Below are 24,286 nucleotides of genomic sequence, written 5' to 3'. Positions count from 1 at the left end.
CAAGTTGTCAAACAAGCATATCAAGCAACAGCGTGTCCTAACATGCATGTGACCTCTTTGTGCCAGAGGTAGGCCTAACGTTTGTTTGAAGGGTAAAGTGTGCCATAATACGTCATCCCGTTGCTTTGATTAATTAAACGAATTCTATTTCCCAAAATAAAGTACAAGATAATGTAATATCTATTACATGTCAAATGAATACAACATAAAGTGTTTCCTAATCTAAATAAAATAAATAAAATTTCTATGTCTAATTCTAGCTCCATTTGTGATACCCTTGATCTTCGTCATTTGTTATATTCCGATGCATACCTGTCATAGAAATATGTTAGTCATTCCCTTCTTCCTAAAGTTTAATTAATTAGAGCAAATAGTCAATATTTAGGCACAGTTATCCTTCAAACATGCACATAAGTATGATTGGTGTCACTCGGGGTCGTGAACCCGCTTGGACGTTTGGGTAAAGTCGTCTAATGAGTTTAATACACCAAGGGTATTAAACCTCCTAGGTCAAAAATGTATGTTCTTAATAAAGGGTGTTGGTTTAGCTCTATCTTAGGCTGACTAAGAGTTGGCTTCCTATGACACAAGGTTCCCCCAAGCGGACAACTTGGGAGTAGAAAGTCTGTGGCCGTCGACTGCACCGCCGATCGACTAAATCCACAAGATCAATCCAACTAAAGGGGTAATTTAGTAGTGCACGGGCGCGAACCGCGAAGCCGTTTTAAGTGTGTGAGTATATGTGAGTTTTCCAGGAGTGGAAGAAATATGAACGGAATGACAATTTATCAAAGCAGTAACACTTAAACAGTTTATATCAAAAACAATTAAACACGCAAACAATTTGTAGCATGTAAAACAGTTTAAACAAATAAAGTAACTAAGTTAGCACACAAAGCTTAATTAAATCTAAGTCTGTTATGGTTAGAACCTAGGTATAGTCCCCAGCAGAGTCGCCAAGCTGTCACACCCCATTTTAACCCCGGAGAGTTAAATTAGAAGTACGACGTATTGGTGATTCCTGTTTTTGTTGTGTTTATGTTAAGGAGTCGCCACCTAATTATTTATGGTGAATTAGGACACCTAAAGTTTATTATTTATCTAAAGTTGATTTTAAAGTCTACGAAACCAAATGATTCTAGGTAAGGGTTCAACTAGTCTAAAGGGAAGGTATTAGGCACCCTTTAAGACCCATTAACAATGGTTAACCGACCGGACTTATGATTAATTAGGCTGAGTGTAAATGTAATGTTTAAATGTTTAAAAAAATACCTTATAAGTATTTCTAAAGTTATTTAAAGTAAAACTTAGTTTAATTAAAATAAACTAAAAAAAAAAACAGGACATGTGATGTTTATATGTATTTGAAGAAAGGTGAGTTATGCCGACTCACAAATTAAAAGAGTTATTGTAAGATTAATGTTAAATAAATTTTAAAGGTTTCATATAAAGACTAATAGTTTAATATATATATGTAAGGATTGTTTTAATAAATATACGTTTGAAGCGTTGAAAAAGAGCTAAAGTGAAAGAGTTATTCGTTAAATTAGTTTGCCTTTTTATTTCTCAAATGAGTTAGCATTAGTGTCAAATATGTAATGTTTTAAATTTATAAGATAGTAAGAGCGAATCTTGATTCTTTTAACTCAAATAAATATAAATTTGCGCTATTGAAGATCAATTATTCTAAAAAGTAAATATTATGGATACCATAAATGATTCTAATAATATAAAAAGAAGAAAATGAAACTCTGTGGAATTGATTATTATTAGCTTTCCTTAAATTACTACCCATTATTAAATTAAACTCCACTAATTTGCTAAAGTTCATCTAGATTAATAAACAAAAGTGTTAGTCACACAACACAAATTAAATGCACAAAGATAACAATAGAAGAGTGAAGAAGTTAAATGGGCTCCAGCCCATTTTTATGACTGCTGTAACTAAGCTACTGTTGGGTTATGGCCCAGTCATTTTGGACTGTTGTGGCTGTCTGTTTGCTGTTGACATTGATTGGGCTTTGGCCCAAATTTTATTTCCTTGTTCGGCTGTAGGTTGGCTGACTTGAAAGAAAAATTGCGTTGGGTTTTAGCCCAACACCGAATGCGGAGGGAGACGAGTCATTTGGACTCGTATGCGAGATATCATGCAAAAAATGAAAAGAAAGGGATTAGCATACGATCAACAAATAGGACTAAACACACAAAATATACATTAAAAAAAACATCAGTAGATTGTGTATATATCGCGTATATTTCGGCATATCCTATACGTTCATAAAGATATATATATACAAGATTATATTGGAAATTCTAAGGACTTCATGACAGTTCCGAAGGTAAGAAGGCAATAAACAATAATTAACAGAGAAACAATTCTATGTCAACCTCATATAGTTTTAGAAAAGCAGCAAATATCCTCAAGAAAGCGGTAATGATCTGTTCTAAACTTCCAACAACAAAAGAAATAATCGGTTTAAAGGTAGGAATAATTAGTTCACAGCCTAACACAGTAGCTTAATTTCAGCAACAATGCAACAGTCATTCCTCTCAAGAAACACACCAGCTAGCCTTTCAAAATGCACCAGTTAATGATTTGATGCATTCTGCCCACTGTTAGAAAATGCAGGAACTTTCAAATGTAATATTCCATGGATTGTATTATCTCGAAACCCATCTTTTTTGTGCGCAATGAAACTGAGGCGTCGGGGTCTCGAATCTATACTCGGATACGACGAACTCAAACTCGAAAAAAAGTCTTTCGAATTAAAAACTCGACAGGAAGCAGAACAATATACTTTTGTTTGAAAAAAGGAGAAATCCCGTTTGTCTCAGGAATTTCAAATGTAAATAAGGGTTCAGACCAGATTAAGAAGAAAAGATTTTGTAAAAAATACTCGTGTATTCTAAATCTCTGTTTTTTTTTTTTAGTTTATTTTAATTAAACTAAGTTTTACTTTAAATAACTTTAGAAATACTTATAAGGTATTTTTTTAAACATTTAAACATTACATTTACACTCAGCCTAATTAATCATAAGTCCGGTCGGTTAACCATTGTTAATGGGTCTTAAAGGGTGCCTAATACCTTCCCTTTAGACTAGTTGAACCCTTACCTAGAATCATTTGGTTTCGTAGACTTTAAAATCAACTTTAGATAAATAATAAACTTTAGGTGTCCTAATTCACCATAAATAATTAGGTGGCGACTCCTTAACATAAACACAACAAAAACAGGAATCACCAATACGTCGTACTTCTAATTTAACTCTCCGGGGTTAAAATGGGGTGTGACAAGACTTCTTTAACTGCTTCTGGTGAAAAAAACAGTGAGTTTTTCTTTAGAGATTTATAAATTAGAGAAACTTGGAGGGTCTCAAAGGATTTTTGGTACTGCTTGGAATCAGCAAACTAATGGAAGGAAAAGCTGTGATGGGGCATTCAGTTAATAAAAGTGAATTTGGCAGTTGTAGATCAGTTTCTGCTAATCAGAAGTCAATCAATGGAAGTAGATCTCACAGATCTGGGGGTAGAAGAGGGAACAGAGAGAGAGAAAGAGAAGGGTGAGGGAGAAATAGATTTGAGAGGTGAGAGAAAACCAATTTAAAAGAGAAACTTGTGAAATACAAGACACTAATTATGATGTGTAATTTAAGAAAATATTTTCGCTATGAACAATAAATAAAATAAAAGGTAGTTACTATTCATAAATAGGTCGTAGAGGTAGCTATATATATATATATATGTTCCCTATTTGTGCAATATATGTTTCTGGCAAAATATATACAAATGAACCCTTACCCTGAACTTAGCTTCTCCCCTGGGTGAATGGTGTATCTATGATTTTAATTCAGTGTGTAAGAAATACAAATTTGCCGAGATGAGAATGTTGAGATGGATGCGTGGGCATACAGGAGTGACAGCACCAGGAATGAGGCTATTCAGGACAAGGTGGGAGTGGCCTCAGTGGAAGACAAGATGCGAGAAGAAAGACTGAGATGGTTTAGGCATGTGAAAAAGAGAGACACAGATTCCCCAGTGTGGAGGTGTGAGAGGTCAGCTATGGATGGTTCCAGAATAGGTAGGGGTAGACCGAAGAAGTATTGGAAAGATGTGATTAGACAGGACATGGTGCAGTTATAGCTTACCGAGTACATGACCTTAGATAGGAGGGTATGGAGGACTCAGATTAGGATAGAAAACTAGTAGATAGTATCATTTAATCTTTCATATTAGTAGTCGCATTATCGCAATATAAGTTATTGTGCTTTGATTTTTGCTATTATTTGTTATTTCTTGTACTTTGATTATCTTATTTTATCTGTGATAGTTATTGCCCTTTGCAAACTGCTTTATCATGACTTGATCGCTTTTGTTATTTTCATTTCCATATCGCTTTGAATTTCTTGGCCTTATTTGACCTCTTTTTATACTTTCTATTGAGCCGAGGGTCTTTCGTAAATAGCCATCTCATGCTGCCCACTAGCGGTGTCTGCCCATGCCATCTGGCCATGGTGTATAGCTACCCGCCTTAGCGGTGACTGCCCGGCCATATAGGCGCGGTGTAATCTCATCATCATAATATGCTCATTATAGTGCATGCATAAGGACTCAAGGTTAAATATGCTTTATCGGGGTGACGTAAGGTCGTGATTCCCCGATTTCATTATGGAGCACTCATTAACATTCTGCCTCACCTTGAAGGGAAAAGTATATGAGGTGAGTGTAAGCAATAAATGACATCATTAACGTTTTAGGAACATCATATCATGAACATCTAAAATTTCTATACTTTAACTCTTACCTTGTGTAGCTATTTATGATCATAGGCTCATAGTTTTTCGGAATTTAAGAGATTCATGAAGAAGAAGAAGGAAAATCATGCAACAGGATTCATGCCATGGGAAGAAAGGACTAGCCTCACATACCTTTTGCTCTTAACTAATCTATCGTTCGCTTGGCTTCCTTTGATGCCCACGTTTCTACCTTTAAGAGGTCGCATTAACATTAGTTACTCGGCTATAAGAACATTTTATCATTTCTAGGGAAAATTGGACAACACTTCCTTTATTTATACTACTTTTCCCACATTCTATATCAACTCCCAAACGTTAATAACAACATTCACAATATAGCAACAACAATCATCATTTTTCTACACTTACCACATTTCACCATTTCACTTTGATTTCTCCACAATTATGATTATAACTCGTTATCACGTTTTCTCATATGTAATACTTATTCCATGGTCTAAATGTCATTTGTAACATATTCACAATCACAGCATATCAACATTCATGATTCATCCTAATCACTATTCAACAATGACACTATTCACACATTCATGACTCAATTTCTATGTCTTTCCACAATCCAAGTGTTTCAACTTTTAACCACTCAAACCATATAAAACGGTCATAAAACTCACCTTAGATGATGGATGAACAACACTCAAGTGTTATCATGTGGTACTTATTTTTCCTAAAATGTACAAATAAGGAAAGCAACATTCATAGAAAGTAACACTTCCATAAATAGTTTTTCTAGATAATTATGTCTGAAATTGATTGGATAGAGATTTCATATCACAATATTCCTAAAGCAACTTTATCCATTTTTTTAAAATTGCTCTTCCACTTTTTACCCTTCTCTTTCTTTGAAATATATAAATAAAAACTGAAAATATTAGTTGAGGATGGGAAGGACTAATAGACGTGGAGATTGATGATGAAGCGGATGAAGCTTTCATTTTAAATATATTATTAGTGATTTATTTGAATTATTTATAGATTTAATGAATATTTTATTATTACATATTTTTTTCAGTAATAAAAATTATAAAATTAAAAATACATGAGACATACGCCCCGTAGATTCATGAGACTTACGCCCCGTGTCTCGAGGGTTATGCCTTGCCTCGCCTCGCGTCTCGCCTCTTAAAACGCTGGTATACATACAAGCAGTGATAGCGGCACGATTTTTATCAAGAGAGTTTAATATTTACTATATAAACATAAAAAAGAATGAACTCTTTTTGCCAGTAATTCTGCCCTACATACACATACATATGCATATACGTTAGAACGAACATACGCACATACACATAAGTGGTGCATGAAAGTAATTTGTGCACCGGAATCACGGCCAAAATTTCCATAGAAAGTATTTGGCACATGGATATTGGAATTAATGCTCGTCTAGAGTAGGAGATAGGGAAGAAATAGAATAAGGGAGCATGGTATTTAGAGGTGATCAATGTGTAATTCTCTTTAGAATACAACTTCGTAAGTCTAACGTTGACAACAGTAATTTAATTTGTTCCTACTTTTCATTCAATTACGGCTGCTGCATGGTCCACATATATGCCTCAAATCACTTGGACCATTCTTAGTTGTTGGCAGTTATATTCAATCTTTAAATGGATCATATGCTCTCCTTTACAATAGAATATTTATAATATAAACAATCATATATAGAATTGATCGAGAGCAATAAAGAGTTGTTCAAGGTCGCCCTAGTTAATTGAAAGTAGAGCCAGAATTTAACATTTTGTGGGTTCTAAGTTCAAGGTATTAACGTAACCTGGATTGTGAATTCAATTTTTGTACATATATATTTAGGTCCCGTTTGTCCATAGATACAAAAAAAAATCACTTTTTTTTTTGAAGTTTTGGAGTTGGAGTTGTGTTTAGCCATAGTTTTTGAAATTGTAGTTTTTGGTGAAATGTAATTGTAAAAAAGTGTATTTTTTAAAAAAAACAAGTTTTTTGAGTCTTTGGCATTCCGGAATACAACTTTTTTGCACTTTTTCACTTTGTTACACCTAGATTTCACCAAAAATTACAATTTCAAAAACTATGGTCAAACACAACTCCAATTCTAACTCCAAAATTCCAAAAGAAAATGAATTTTTTTTGGTATATATGGACAAACGAGGCCTAAGTTTCTTAATATATATGATTTGGATTAAAATTATTGAGTACGACTGAATCAGTAAATGACCTTTTAACCCCGTCCCTCACACTAGCTAGCTAGTGTATGGGAAGCTGGATCATGGGAATAGAGGCTTCGATGGATTGTGATTTGCGAATATCGCACGCCTTTTGAATAAAGCATAATAGCAAACGCACATTTGCATTTTGATCCCATGCATTGCATAGCGTATCTGATAACACCAACACAAACATTGAAACAAACATATAAAAATAAAGTTGTGTTGGAGAATCGAATTTCTATGTCTACGCAATGGCTTCAGTCTCAAGTTTAAAAGGCACAATGGCACCTTAATTGACCTGCCAAACTAATTAAGATAACTTCAAAACACATAGCTAAATTCATTTTTATTTTTTGGGCCCAATTAATTCGGATCTGCACGGTGTAAGGTCTTAAGGGAGAAGCACTACCTAATTAACAAGGTTTTTTCTATACAGGGGCTCGAACCGAAACCTCTGATTAAAGGTGGAGGTTTCTTATCCATTCGACCACAACTCTTATGGGCGCTAAATACATTTCCCATTCAGTCAAATGTCAATGAATGATGACTTAACCGAATCAGTTAAAATAGGCTATATCATGAATCCGATGTATTATAATCCATTATGCTCTATTCGAGTTTTCAATATTCATAGATCATATCCAATATTCATAGATCATAGTATTATTTATTTTTATGTTGATTGTCAGTCCATCATAATTCTTCTCTTTTATCAGCTCTGTGATTACACTTTGCAAAGTCCACGTGGTTAGAGTTATGTATAGCGGCAGAGACACAACACTTCAAGTGATTCGACATTACTTTGCCGGAATATTTTGTTAAATGTATGGATATACATAATATCTTTCTAAAAATTATACATGTATGTGACACGGCTTGAAAGATATAATAGAAAGTAAATATTAGTTCGATGAAAGTAAAGTCTTATTAGAAGCCTAAAGCTCAAATCCAAACCCGTATAATAGCTCAATTGTAAGAAAGCCAGGATGTGGCAGCAAGAAAGTTTATTGGTCAAGTTCTGAAATTCCTATTTTATTTAGATTTATAAAAATTTGAAAGAAAGAAAAAACAGCTGGGATTGGACACCTATATATAAAGGGTATCTATAGAGTAAGTAATTGTTCTTCAAGTGTATCATTAATCTCGAAAAAATAAATAGACATTGTTCACTGGAAAACTTCATCAATTCTCTAGATATATATGTTCAATAATAAAATAAATCTAGTCAAGTAACTGTTATACACAACTATGAGGCCGTTTGGATTGGCTTACAGCTTAAAGCTGTTTGCAGCTTATAAGCTGAAAAAAATAAGTTGGGGTAGTCCAACTTATTTTTTTTGGCTTATAAGCTGCTTTAGATAAATTAAGTCAAATGGGTTCAATTATTTTTTTGAGCTTATTTTAAGCATAAAATGACTTTAAGCTGGCCAACCAAACACTCAAAAAAGCTAAAAACAGCTTATAAGCCAACTTATAAGTCAATCCAAACGGGCTCTATGTTAGAATTCTTGTACTATAATCCATATGAAGTCAACTATCACTATGCCTATAAGATAGACAAAATTAAGAAGGTTTCCAGGCTTGATTGTAAGATTTTCCTCTTGTGGACTATATGTTAGATGTTTGTCCTTAATTTTTATATCATAGTCGGGTTTTTACTTTTTCTTAAAGGAGTGATAACACATTTATCATAATTGATTTTTTTTATTAAAAGGAAATTATGAATTTCTCATATTTGGCTATTCTTTTTTGGAGGAAAATATTATGGGCTCCTATACATTAAGATTCCCTCCTTCTCATTTGGGAGCATTCATAATGTAGTCCTAAACGGGTCTGAGAGTAAGTTAACCTATTTTCAGAGTAAATTTGTGAGGTCGTTTCGTTCGATATTTTACATTCTTTTTTATATAGTGGATTACGTATCTCCGCATGTGGATATAGGTCGATTGACCTAATCACGTTAAATTATTATCTCTTTTAGTATATTTCTCTTTTGTTTTTGTTGTTTGGGGTTGCTTTATGAGCTTCAGCATAACATCCGATCACTTCAATTCTCACCCTATTTATTTTTTCTGGAAAATAGAATGGTTTTCTGTGATCAGCAGATTTATTATCTTTTACTATCACTTTGATGTGTACATATATATAATTGAAAGTTACTCTCAGATGTTGGAGTATCATTCCCTACGAGAAGGAAGGACCATTATTTAAGTTACAAAATTTATGTGTCTCATTGAAGAGTTAGTCGAATGTGAATCAGTGCTTTAGAATCATATTTTGGATGTCTTCATCATTGCTTCACCTCACTCTAATTGAGTAGAATAAAAAGGCCATAAATATTCCCTAATCCTTAACTAGATTATCCAGAGAAAATATATTTAAAATCCATATATGATGGGCTGAGTTACTTTAACAATTTGCATCACCAAATAACTTTTCATTAGGTAGTTTTACCACTTGATGAAATTTGTACCATATCTCGAGAATAGAAAATTAGAATAAATTCTTGATAATAATATTATCGATTAGTAACCTTTTTGTTGGGTGTGCAAACAAAGTACCACATTGGTAGCTGAAAAGAAAAAGGAGCTACTTATAAGGAGTTGGATACTCTTAATGTTGTGAGGCCTTTTGGAGAAAACCGTGCGGGCTTGGCCCAAAGCGGACAATATCACATCATGTTAAGAGTATCTTTGGACCGTTTTAGCGTCAATGATTTGGCGGGACGAGTATGAAGATGGCGGAGTGTGGCGTGGAGCCCGGCTTAGTGCCTTTGCCCGTCTATGGGCCGGTTTATGACCTTTACCCGGAGCTTTGAAGACGCATTCACATCCTTTGGGCTTCGGTGACTGTAAATACTCTGACAATGTGGGTGACACACAGACATGTTGAATCTCTGACCCGTGGTATGATAATGAGCCATGTGGAACTTAGTTCGAGGGGGAGATTGTTGAGTGCGCGAACAAAGTACCACATTGATAGCTGAAAAGAAAAGGGAGCTATTTATAAGGAGTTGATACTCTTAATGATGTGAGGCCTTTTGGAGAAAACCGTGCAGGCTTGGCCCAAAGCGGATAATATCACATCATGTTAAGAGTATCTTTGGGCCGTTTTAGCCCAACAACTGGTATCAGAGCCAATGGTTCGGCGGGACGAGTATGAAGATGGCAGAGTATGGCGTGGGGCCCGGTTTAGTGCCTTTGCCCATCTATGGGTCGGTTTACAACCTTTACCCGTAGCTTTGAAGACGCATTCACAGCCTTTGGGCTTCGGTGACCGTAAATACTCTGACGATGTGGGTGGCACATTGACACGTTGAATCTCTGACCCGTAATAAGTCGTGTGGAACTTAGTTCGAGGGGGAGATTGTTGGGTGTGCGAACAAAGTACCACATTGGTAGCTGAAAAGAAAAAGGAGCTACTTATAAGGAGTTGGATACTCTTAATGATGTGAGGCCTTTTGGGGAAAATCGTGCGGCCTTGGCCCAAAGCGGACAATATCACATCATGTTAAGAGTATCTTTGGGCCGTTTTAGTCCAACAACTGGTATCAGAGCCAATGGTTTGGCGGGACGAGTATGAAGATGGCGGAGTGTGGCGTGGGGCCCGGCTTAGTGCCTTTGGCCGTCTATGGGCCGGTTTACGACTTTTACCCATAGCTTTGAAGACGCATTCACAGCTTTTGGGCTTCGGTGACCGTAAATACTCTGACGATGTGGGTGGCACATTGACACGTTGAATCTTTGACCCGTAATGAGTCATGTGGAACTTAATTTGAGGGGGAGATTGTTGGGTGTGCAAACAAAGCACCACATTGATAGCTGAAAAGAAAAAGGAGCTACTTATAAGGAGTTGGATACTCTTAATGTTGTGAGGCCTTTTAGGGAAAACCGTGTGGGCTTGGCCCAAAGCGGACAATATCACATCATGTTAAGAGTATCTTTGGGCCGTTTTAGCCCAACACTTCTTACAATGATGAACCCTATGGGTGTGTTCCATTTCCAATTTTCGGTGTTTGACTGCGTAAATGTTTTGAAAAATATTTTTCTAATGAACTTATTCCTCCAATCTAAGAAAAATGACTTCCCTATCAAAAGTAGGAAAAACATGTTCCAAAACTCTCTTTCAACCTTCAACACCACCACCTAATCCACCTATATGCAACTTCGCCCCTATAGCCCTCGACCCCAAACCGCTCGACCTACATCCCGTCACGCGACCTGCCCCGCCCCTGAAGCCCCATGTTGAGAATAAAGGAAAATAGCACATTTTAGTTTAAAGGGTAAAACAATCATTGTACATTATTTCAAATTAGTAGGTAGTTAGTCGTTCTTAATAATATTAGTTATTTTAGTTAAGTCTTTAATGACTTCAAAGTGTATAAGTATGGGGTTTGATCCTCATTTTGAGTAAGACTTGAATTAATGAAATCACACACATTTTCTCTCTGTACTTTCTTCTCTTCTTACAAATTCATCTAGTCGAATCTTCAAGTCTGAATCAGATCACCCCACCCACCCCCAGCCCTCGACGAACCCCTACCCACCCTCGATGAACCCCTACCCACCCTCACTCTCCTCTCACACCCACACCCTCTCCTCTGAGACACCATCTGCTCTTACGCTTTACTGGCCTGCCCTGCCCTCTATCAAGGCTCAAGCCCTCGGCCTCGACCCCAGACACTGGCTCAAGACCAGACCCTTGTGAAACCCCAAACCTAGAATTCAATCCTTTAAATGGGACCCAATTATGAACCCAACCCCAACCCCGAGCCTGACCCTGACTCGAAACCAGACTTAAACCTAGGGCCCGAGTTAGGTTCGAGTCTTAGAGCGGATTAGGGGATTGGATCCCAAATAAAGGTCAAGCTAAAGGTTGGATCCGAAATGGGGTCAAATACCAGATCGAGGGCAGGGTCAGATTCCGAGTTGAGGTCAGGTCCCGAGTCCCCAGTACCTCTTTATATTATTCTTGTTACTAACCAAATATCAGAAAATAATTAATTAACTACTTATTTTTCAAGAAAATATTTTCTAGAAAAATGTTTTCCTTTGTACCAAATACACCCTATATCTCATGATTTATCCTTGATAAATCAATATAGACTTAGGGTTGTCTTTCGTAATTGGTATGGATGATAATATTTTTCAGAAAATATGTTTCAGTTTTCTCAGGTTTGATTGACCAAATGTTTTGGAAGGGAAAAGTCGTTGCATAAAATCAAGAGAATGACTTTCCTAATGAAAATATGATAAATGAATCTTATGAGTGGCATTTTATACTGAGTGTCTCCCTCCTACCTACACCCACCAACCCTTTTATGAGTGGCATTTTATACTGATTGTCTCCCTCCTACCCACACCCACCAACCCTTCCCTTGTCTTCGACCCTAATGCCCCCACTCCCACTCATCCACCTCCAACTCACCTCACGCTCATCCGCCTCCATCATCATAGTGTTTGCCTAAATTATATATACATATTATTTGGGATAATATTTACTGTTTACTTACCAATACCAAAAAATAAGTTAGAAAAATATTTATTTTGAAAAGAATATCTTCAAGGAAAACATTTTCCTTCATGCAAAACACACCCCTATACAAGAACCTATTACTATATAAAAAGAAGGATCAAATTTCTTAAGAACTAGCAAGTTCAGTATTCCTTCAAGTTTGCATTCACTGGATCAAATGATCAATAGTTGTCGGGTTTGAATCCATTTTGTAATACATATTAAGAAAATCTTATCTTCTTTTATTGATTCGTACAAAACAGTTAAGAAAATCTTATCCTCGGTAAATCAAACTTTTCTCAAGGACATACTAATTTTGTAAAGTTTTCTCGTTCTATTTTGTAATACAAATTAAGAAATCTAATCCTTGGTAAATCAAACTTTTCTCAAACATTAGAGAATATGATTATTTTAGAGAGTATGAGAATGGATATCAAGAATTTAGAGAATATGATTTTCTTTTAAACAATTTATATCTTTCTGAGACAATTTTTATCTCTTATCTAATTCGGAAAAGGGTCAAATATACCCCTGTACTATTGAAAAAGGGTCAAATATATCCTTCGTTATACTTTTGGTCTAAGTATACCCCTACCGTTATATTATTAGCTCAAATATACCCCTCCATCGTTAAAGTTGTCCAAATTGGAACCCTATCTCACGTGACACTAATATTTTAATGAGGTGGGTATTATTTGGCATGCTACGTCATTAACCAAACCCAACTTTACCTCCTCCCTCTCCTTCCATATCATCTTTCACCCTTAACATCTCCCTCTCCACCATTGCCCAATTGTACAAATACTTCTGTGCATCCATATTTGGAGAAGCAATAACAAAATAGTTAGCACTGTTATTATCCAAAGAATTGTAATGCAACTAGCAGCAAACTTTGTTGGAAAAAAAAAAAAACCTAGCAGCAAACTTAATCCTGAACAAAGTTGGAATCAACTATATATAGAATCTAATGGTTCAAACGCAATAAAATCTAACCACTTGAAGCAAACTTGGGGCATTTTATTAAAAGAGACTTTTGAGTTACTTATTTAAGAATTTAGGACTCAAGTTTTAAAAATTAGGTAAAAGGGACTCTATCCCTTTAAGTTTTTTTTAATTTACACAGAAGTCCCTAAAATTTTTTAATTTACACAAAAACCCTTTACAAAAAAAAAATGTACGTTTTTCTCTTAAAAAATACGCAAGCAACTATTGGTTGCTTAAACAACTCATTGTTGCTTATACAATAACCTTGTATCTCATTAAAACTAGGTAAACAACTAGTAGTTGTTTAAATAAATAAAGGTTGCTTATAATAAACAACACGAAGTTGTTTAAGCAACTCATTATTGATTATACATGAACTCAATTGGAAATTAATTGATTGATCACAAATGAAAATTAACTAATATAAAAACCTTGTTTCTTGTAAAAATTAGTCATTTGATGAGTGATTAAATCCAACTTATTAATTTTATCATCAATTAATTGACTATACTAATAGTTTAAACAAAAATTTACTAATCCAGTGATAATGGAATCAATGTTGTTTGATTATATGAATATTAGAACATCAACTTATAACAATCAAGTGAATACGTTGATGTTCAAATATTCATATAATCAAACAACATTGATTCCATTATCACTAGATTAGTAAGTTATTGTTAAACTATTGGTAGAGTCAATCAATTTTGCGATCAATTGTGATATTATTAATAAGTTGGGTTTAATCACTCATTGAACGACTCGTTTGATATTTAATTGTTATCAAGTGAATACGTTAACGTTCAAATATTCATATAATCAAACAACATTGATTCCATTATCACTAGATCAATAAGTTATTGTTAACTATTAGTAGAGTCAATCAATTTTGCGATCAATTGTGATATTATTAATAAGTTGGGTTTAACCACTCATTGGACGACTCGTTTGACATTTAATTGTTATCAAGTGAATACGTTGATGTTCAAATATTCATATAATCAAACAACATTCATTCCATTATCACTAGATCAGTAAGTTATTGTTAAACTATTAGTAGAGTCAATCAATTTTGCGATCAATTATGATATTATTAATAAGTTGGGTTTAATAACTCATTGAATGACTCGTTTGATATTTAATTGTTATCAAGTCAATAAGTTGATGTTCAAATATTCATATAATCAAACAACATTGATTCCATTATCACTGGATCAGTAAATTTTTGTTTAAACTATTAGTATAGTCAATTAATTGATGATAAAATTAATAAATTGGATTTAATCACTCATCAAATGACTAATTTTTACAAGAAACAAGGTTTTTATATTAGTTAATTTTCATTTGTGATCAATCAATTAATTTTCAATTGAGTTCATGTATAAGCAATAATGAGTTGCTTAAACAACTTCGTGTTGTTTATTATAAGCAACCTTTATTTATTTAAACAACTACTAGTTGTTTACCTAGTTTTAATGAGCTACAAGGTTATTGTATAAGCAACAAGGAGTTGTTTAAGCAACCAATAGTTGCTTGCGTATTTTTTAAGAGAAAAACGTACAGTTTTTTTTTTTTTTTTTTTGTAAAAAGTGCTTTTATTTTTGGGTTTTTGTGTAAATTTAAAAAACTTAGGGGTTTTTATGTAAATTAAAAAAACTTAGAGGGCCCTTAATTAAATATTTATAACAAAAGAAAAGATAAAAGAAATAGAAATCCCTTTTTTTACATTTCACTCTCAAAGAGCTTGTTTAGCTCATTTTCCCAGCAAACTTTCACTGTTGAATTACAATCTACCACACCTGAATATATTGATCACTGTAAAAAGATATCATCAAAAAAGTTATATAAATATCTTTGATGCGTGAGATCTGAACAAAATCCATAATATCTTAAATTGATCACCCTTAAAAAAATATTAGTGACAAAGTGTTGCAATGGTGGAGAGGGAGATGTTAAGGGTGAAAGATGATATGAAAGGAGAGGGAAGTGGGATAAAATTGGGTTTGGTTAATAACGTGGCATGCCACATAGTGCCCACCTCATCAAAATATTAGTGTCATGTGGGATTGGGTTCCAACTTGGATAATTTTAATGGTGGAGAGATATATTTGAGTCAATAGTATAAGGGTAGGGGTATATTTAGACCCAAAGTATTACGAACGATATATTTGACCCTTTTTCAATAGTACAAGGGTATATTTGACCCTCTTTCAATAGTACATGTGTATATTTGACCCTTTTCCGTCTCTAATTTTGGTTACCTTTTGGATCCTGTTTTTGGCTTGAATGTGAAAGTTACAAATTGTGAACCTAGGAAGGTAATATATTTGTTCTTAATAAAAGTTACTTTTACTTGTCTATAAAAATTGGTTTTCACTTACATTAAGTAAAAAAACAAATTGGTTCAGAGTATGATGTGGTTCATTTGATTTGGCAGGATAAGTTTATGTATAGTTGTGAATCGCGTGACAGGGTAGTATTAAACATTATAAATAGGTTATAAATAATTACTTGAAAAGTGAATTCGTTACCTCATAAACATTCATTTCCTATTTTACCAATGAAGCAAAAACATGTTGCAGCTTAGACGTTGTTCTTCGTAATGGCGTGAATTGTTCCCCGCATAGATGAGTTCGATTAAAACCATTTTCTATAAGCTAAGGTTGTCAATGCAGTGTTCAAGTTGGTAGATACACTACATTGAAATTAATATGTTAATTAGAAGTTTGTTAAAGCAATATGATCAAATATGTTAAACAAGTCAAATCACAATATAATAGAGTAATTAATAAACAAGTCAAAACAAGAACTAGCAAGTTCACCATTTCTTCAAGTTTGCATTCACTGGATCAAAAGATCAATAGTTATCGGGTTTGAATCCATTTTGTAATACATATTAAAAAAAATTATCCTCTTTTATCGATTCGTACAAAACAACTTTAAACATTGTCCCCCCCACAAAAATTCTACTAGATTTTAAGGGCTTAAAAGCAAGAATAAATGAACTCCTCACTAAAGGTGACCTTAGATTCTATGCCAATCTAAATCAATTATTTTACTAGTAAGGAATAATATAAATAGACACTTTGATTTCTAATCACTCTCCCGCATTAGGCTCTTACCAAAAGAAGCATACTCTTAGCCTCTTAGGTGCCCAATGAATGGGCCCCGTTTGATTATTTGTTATACAAGCTTTTTCATTTTTACTATTCTGATTTCGATGACATTTACAAGTTACAAGATGATATTTATTACAAAATATAAATAATATAAATAAAAAATAAAAAAGATGGGAAAACAGATATATCAAGAATGTCTAGCGACTTCTTTCAAGCGGAGATTTTTTCTTTTTAAAGTCCACTACATTACATTTAAGCAATGGAATGCTTCAAAACAGGGATATAACTACAAAATAGGAATATAAATCCAAAACAGAGATTATAAGTCTACTCCATTAAATATAAGCAAAAGCGTTTTGCATCCAAAAATAAAACCACCTCGATATCTGATTAAACGACATGCCCTGTTAGAATGGGATGTAGTTCCTTTTCAAGTTTAACCCGCTTCTGGAATTCACAATTGTTTTGGACCTAGCCATCACAGATTCTGCAGTTATGTCATAGGTTAAAATATGATCGATTACTTTCATCAACAAGTTCCGAAGTACATGCTCGTTGTCGACCTGCCTCCACTTGTAAAATTCAATTGACTTTCCTTAGCTTGTTATTTCATTCTTCTGCCTCTCCAAATCTATTATGTTAGGAAGCATAACGTCGATGCCATTATGTATTATTAAACCAGAAGCGAGAAAGACGTAATCAAATCCGATAATTGTTGCTCAAATAAATTAAGTACAGCGTCACAACTTAGGTGGGGGCTCATCAGATATACTCCTCCCCTGGATAACACTAAGGCGGACGTAACTTGCCCAATGAATGCATTATAAATCTCTGATGCATTCTTATGGAATTTTGAAATTTGAGCATGTAGAGCAGTCAATTCGTTTTCTACAACAACCAATTCATCGACACTCCTTTGGAGTGCCTTAGGCTAATGAGTCTGATACTCCGAAGCTCGGTTTTCAGTAGGTGAAAGGAATATATTGTTTGATGTAGGTTTTTAATCTTGAGATTTGGCTGGAACGAGAACGTGGCAACTCTGAACATGGCAGCTCTAAACTATTGTCTCATAATTGCTTAACCTAGGCCTAGGTCGTCCGACAATTTGAACTGCCTGATAATCATAAATAGAGCTAGCATACCCCAAACCAACTAGATTAGAATACGTACTTCCGACCCAAATGCTACAAACCCCCAATCTACGAAACCCCTTAATGGATGAATTATCAAGAGTGTCTCAAAAATCTGATGCCTTAAGTATATACACATACACAAAATTTAGCGTTGTTTTGTTTGTTTTTTCATACTTCTTATTTTGAGTGTAGTATTCATAAAAATAAATAACTTTTACTTCACATAGTAATATTATTATTTATAATAATAAGAATTAATTAAAATTAATAAAATGTCAGCCATGTGTTTTCAATACATTATCTTGGATATAGTTGTAAAAACTTTACTTATGAATACGAAGATTTGAGTAGTTTAATTCAAAGTTCTAAAATATTTTCCTCGTAGAGAGTATATGGTTTTTTTGTTTTTATATAAGTTTTCTATCTTTTTTTTTTTTAAAAAAAATCTTCAATATTGTTTAAGAGAAAATAAAATTATAAATTCGCCATTGTTATTATTAGAAATGACCACATATATAGAGACAATCATTAATTTAACATAAATAATCAAACGTATCACAATTGTTTTCTCAATGATATATACATGCATTATATTATTTAGGCTTAATTTTCGAGACCCCTCTAAATTTGATTTCTTTTGAAAATTATATACCTAAACTATTTTTTCTTCTAATTACCTTTTATATTTAACTATTCACTCTGCTTCAATTTGTTTGTCTGTTTTTTAAAAATTCATTAACTTTTTAAAATTATTCTTTGGGATCAAATTTATGTAAAAAGTATATTTATAAATCCTTTATTTAGGCTATTTTTCTTATTTAGATGAACATAATGGTGTTTCGACTATTATTTTTTACATATTTGGTGCCAAAAAGAAAAAATACACAACTGAAACAAATCGCTATTATATCTAATGATGAAATAAAACAAGATGTAGGGATCTTAGTAGATTAGTTGGTTGACTACTTGAACTTTCACCTTGTTGGTGAGCATTCGAATCCCCAGTTATAATTCCTTCTCCCATTTCTCCTTCCCTGACCCCCTATATAAAAAAAATAATTTTAAAAAATAAAAATAAAACAAGATACACAATTAAAAATTCAACAATTTGGCTAAACATTTTTATTCGGCTAAAAATAATGTAGCTCCAACAATTTTTCTTCCAAGTTTTGACGAAAAAAGTACACAATTAAAATAAATGACCTTTTTGTTAACTGGTAGATGATTTTATTTATTCATAAACACTTAGTTAGACTTTACATCAACATTGATCACACTTAGGTTACCTAACTTGACAAAATTAATACAAGCATGGAAAAAGTCTTTCCTGGTAATATACTGCTCTTCCATATCTTCTTCAAGTACTTGTACATAACAAAAGATGAGGATTATACAAAAACTAGTTAACAAATCCGCACTTCACACGGTGAGACATTTCCTTTTATAAATTTAGTTATAAAATTTTATATTTTATAATATTAATAAAGACAAATATATAAAATATAAGTGATATACACTACTAAAAAAACTGTATTTTCCGACCTGAAAAAAAAGCCATTTCCGACCTCATGAGGTCAGTTTTGAGCAAAAACCGACCTCAAAACCGACCTCAAAATTAGGTCGGAAAAGAGTGGGTCGGAAATATTACCGACCTCATGAGGTCGCAAAAAACCGACCTCATGAGGTCGGTAATATTTTTTTAGTCGGATATTAATTATATGAAATACCGACCTCATGAGGTCGGTAATTTGCAATTCCCTGAAAAAATTTGCAAAAAACCGACCTCATGAGGTCGGTAATTTGCAATTTCTGAAAATATTTTGTAGAAAACCGACTTCATGAGGTCGGTAATTTGCAATTCCCTGAAAATTTTTGCAAAAAACCGACCTCATGAGGTCGGTATTTTCTGTGTCTGGCCCCAAAACCGACCTCATGAGGTCGGTACCCTGCAAGAAAAATGACAGCACCTAGCTGTTTTTCCAGCTGCTCCCTGTCAAGATGAAAATAATTTTACTTTCAACTAAAACCAGCTCAAATAGCTGCCAACAATACACCAAACTACTATAAATACATAAAACATTAAACTACTATTACAACACATATACTACAACCACCAATACATCAAATTCAATTTGAAACTACTTCAAAGTTGAATAAAAACATCAATCAAACATTCACAAGAGACTTAAGCTACTTCAACCTTTGCAAACATCAAAACAACATTAAACTACTTCAACATTTGTAAACATCCACAAAACATTAAACTAGTCTATATTAAGTTAGTCTACAACATTAGACTACTTCACCCCTCGCAAACATCAAGATGGTTGACGCGAACATCCAAAGTCAAGTTCTGCTGCTCAGCTGCCTCAAGTTGCTGCTTTAGAACTGCAACCTCATTTTCTGACTTTTCCCAACCTACCAAACACTACAAGAAAAATAGCCTTTAGCGAGCGGAAATCCAGTCATTAAAAGTCCAAATCCAGTCGCTAAAAATCAATAACGACCGGAAACAATACTTTGCCTGGACTATGCCAAAAAAGATGAGGCTAGTGTATAAGTTGCTTATCCTTGAAAATATATAAAGATCAATGCTTGAGACTACTTATCTTAGGCCTAGGTTGATGCAGGACTATAAGATATAATTTAGGTGAAAGACAGAGGCTACATAAAACTGGGTTGAGCTTAGCATCCTTACATTTCTTGAAAAGATCCACCTAAAATCTGGAACTTTACCAAACATTGACTCGGGCTCAAGACTATTTAAAAATTTAACTACGTAGTTAGTTATACTAATGTATTGAACTAACTTTCTACCTAAATATTGCCCCAAGGCAGATAAAGTACTAAGTATTTTAAATTAGCTTATCCTCCAGTACCACATAATAGGTAGATTTAGACAAAGCAAGCAAGTGATAATTAAGGAATTCTTAAAAGTATATAATTATTTTTTACTATTATTCAAAGGTTCTAACAATGTAATAGTTATACCCATAAGCTTAACCCAATGACTATCAATAACACATTAACTACTTCGTCGTGCTACTCGACTGATTATTATAAACTAGATATATCACTCTAAATTTTTAGAAGGACTAAGCATATAGTAAGTAAAAATAATCACTAGATGCTCAGTCTTAATTAGCAAGTAATAAAACAATTAAAGCACTAGTTAGTTAGAATTACAACTAGTCAAACAAGCAGATTACTTAACAATTGCAGGATTCGATTACTAGTACTCAAAACTAGATAATGATTTCTGATAAAGCTAATCGATGCCATCAAACAGAGATCATTGGAAGAATAAAAGAACACCTAATTCCAGAATCACTAGTACAACCAGCGGATTAGCTAAAACAGCGAATTTAGATATATTATATTCATAATCAGTTTATGCCAAGTCCTACAAGCATCAAACATAAATTTATGGTACATGGTTTTTCACATCATTACTGATCTGAGGACACGCGCAACATATTTGTTTAATAATCTTCAATTCCAACGACAAATTATACTAGTTCTGTTGATATGAGCCAATTTCCCAAGCAAGACATCTTTAATTAGTAATGAATTTATCACAAATATATCTGAATAAAATGTGTTTTTTCACAAATAATGACAAAAGATATATACCCTCCAAAAGGACCAAAACATACTAAAGACCTAGTATAATTCAGTTGTAACTAGAGCAGTCAGCAAGTTACCATGTTAGGAAGAAACGATATTGTTGAAGGGATATCTGGCATCTCATATTCATCTTCACGAGTCTCAACTCTTGTGTTCGAGTTCTTTAACCTTTGTTGTATTCTTAGCCTGCGTACCTGAAAATTATTCCGAAAATTAAGAAGCTATTTGACAGTACAACCTTTAGGAAATTATTAAGTTATTCCTTCAACTATTATTCTAGTACGTTAGAACTTGAGAAAACTCACTTCTTCCATGAGGAAGATTTTTTAAAATTCAAAAAATAGGAAATATCTGAAGTAATCCTACAAATCGGCTTGTTAAAGTTTGGAAAAGAACTACATGGTGAACTAAACCAATTCATGCTTCAGGTTACTAAGTCTAAAAGAGAAATTTTGTTCTAAAAACAAATGCCAAAATACTTAGGAAGTAAAAAAAGTGAGACTTGAAAATATCACCAATTGTGCAACAACTCAAGCAATGAAATACCAGAACTTGTGTAGCCTTGCACTTATCAAACGTTGCTCAAAGCTAATCCCACACAAATGTACTTAAAACTACACCATAAGAAATCAACTAGCACAACAAACACTAACTGAAACATGGCAAAGAGGAATACAAATTATTCTTTTCTTTTTCAAAATTAAAGCTAAAGAATGATAGGATGATCACTGTCCCAAAAGTAAAAATAAAAGCATGCTTCATTGATTAACTAGAGGAAGAGGATATTACATTTCACTGAATCATAACTGAAAAAATAGGGAACTTAAACTATTCGGGCAGGAACCTTAACAGTGAACATGGACAGAGTCGGCTATTCTTATGATATTTAGAAATCCAGGATGAGTTAAAATAGGAAAAAATAGTTTAGAAGTTTGGCATTTGGTTATCTTAACATTTTTCACAAAAAAGAAAGAGATCTTCAAACACTTCTGCTGATCGCTTTTAAGAAATGCAATAACTAATTCTTTTCAGGAAAATAATTAAGTTAAAACAACTTCAACCATTTGAACAAACCAAAGTATTGAGGGAAGATGATAGCCTTATGGCAAATACCATTAATTATTTTTGCTTCTCCGATTCATCAAGACATGCTTTAACATATGAGAAATTTGGAAATAAAAGGCTAAGTGTGTTTTTAAAGAGAGAATAAATTTTGATTCTGGAAACCAAGATCATTACCCTTATAAAAAAAACTTAGGGAAGAACAGGAATATGAACTGCCTACTCTCAAACTCTGGATAGCAAAATTAAATTTTAATCAACTAGTAGATGGATTTCTCCGTTACAATAACTTCCCTGCGTTTTAATTACTTCAATTGATGGTAAAAATACCACACAAAAAGAAATCAGATATTTAAATCAAAAAATAGTTTGAATGTTGCTGAACAGAAAGAACTCTTATTCTCTAAGACTACTCACTGATTTAGTTTCAGAAAAGGGACAACTGAAGTTGGACATGGTTGTGATTTAGTTGTGCTTAAACAAAACACTTCGAACTTAAAACACCTAATTCATAGCTAAGTTCCTATATCAACATCGACCCAAAAAAAAAAAAAACACTTACCAAAAACTAGAGCAAAGTCATACTAACAAGTATACCAAACCAGTGTACAGTGTACAACTTTAAACACATACCTTAATCCTCATCCTTAGTCTAATTAATGTTACATAATCTTAAACTAATCTAGCTCAAACTGAAACAAATACTCAGCAAGCATACTTAACATATGAGGGAAAAGTACACTAATTACTTACTCCAATAAGATTAAAACCAAACACTCCACGTAAATTTAAACTAACATAACTAAAGCGATAAAAGAACGTTAAGACAAGGAGGAAATTTACATTACAAATCATCAACTTAACATTAAAACCAAATTAATCTATTACAGAAAATTCAAAATAAATAAAACTTAAGACGAGAAAGAAAATTACCCTTTTGCCAAGCAGCGACGGGAGTTATTCGATCACCTTCGAACCACACCACGATTAACTTCAAACTCGAAAAAATTATTTTTAACTTGTTCCAATAATTCAAGTACTCGACTCGCAAGAGAAATTTCTTGTTTAAAGCCAAATAATTTGAAAAGATCAGAACTTGGGGTATACCAAACTTGTTTGATAATGAAGAAATGGGGATCTATTTATAGAAACCCCAAAAGCTAGGTCTCCTATGCTTGGAATCAATGTGGGACACTTTTTGAGTCCGAAAATTGTTTAAAAGCTTTTGAAATCCGAATCTTCCTTGAGAAATCAAGCAAAAGAAAACCAAAACGAAATTGAAAAGAAAAAGTTACCGTTTGCAAGCTGGACGAGAATCATCAATGCTATTACCCAAAATGGGCAAGCAAGACCTGGAGCAGGAACCAAAATATCGCTGAAGCTTTGCTAATTTTAGCCAGAACCGTTGTAATTTTGCGGTGAACTGTTAACAGAATCACAGGAATCCAATAATGATTCGAGTAATTCAATAGCTAGAACAGGAATTCAATGGAAGAATTCGAGTGAATAGCTCAATTTGATGGAAAAGATAGAAATGAGAGAGAAAGTAGAGTTCCTGTATTAAGAATCAAAGTAATATCAAGGAATGATTACAATTGTGGAATCTTGAACTACTTATAGCTAATTCTACAAAACAGCTCATAACCAACTCTAACCAACTTTCCCGCCAATGAACTATTAGAAATATTTCTAACTAACTCAACTAATTAATGGACTAACTAATTGCTAATGCGGACAGTAAACCTCTGAACTGTTTCTACAACTTCTAATATCATGTATCAGTACTTCCTTCCTCAAAAGATCCTTGTCCTCAAGGATCAAAACCAGGAAATGTGGTCTGCAACACAGTAG

General features: G+C 33.6%; 1 long non-coding RNA gene across 1 annotated transcript; it reads right to left on the bottom strand.

Annotated features, from left to right (window-relative positions):
* Positions 1 to 19,795: 19,795 nt before the first annotated feature.
* LOC132641452 (uncharacterized) lies at positions 19,796 to 23,724 on the bottom strand. The gene is made up of 3 exons (XR_009582858.1): positions 23,369 to 23,724; positions 21,451 to 21,567; positions 19,796 to 20,174 (listed from the first exon to the last, which is right to left on the bottom strand). It is a non-coding gene; the product is annotated as an uncharacterized LOC132641452 (long non-coding RNA).
* Positions 23,725 to 24,286: the final 562 nt, after the last annotated feature.

This window comes from Lycium barbarum, chromosome 5 (genome assembly GCF_019175385.1).
Source record: "Lycium barbarum isolate Lr01 chromosome 5, ASM1917538v2, whole genome shotgun sequence".
Lineage (NCBI taxonomy): Eukaryota > Viridiplantae > Streptophyta > Magnoliopsida > Solanales > Solanaceae > Lycium > Lycium barbarum.
Note: the sequence above shows the minus strand (reverse complement) of the source record. Positions and strands in the feature narration are given on the sequence as shown.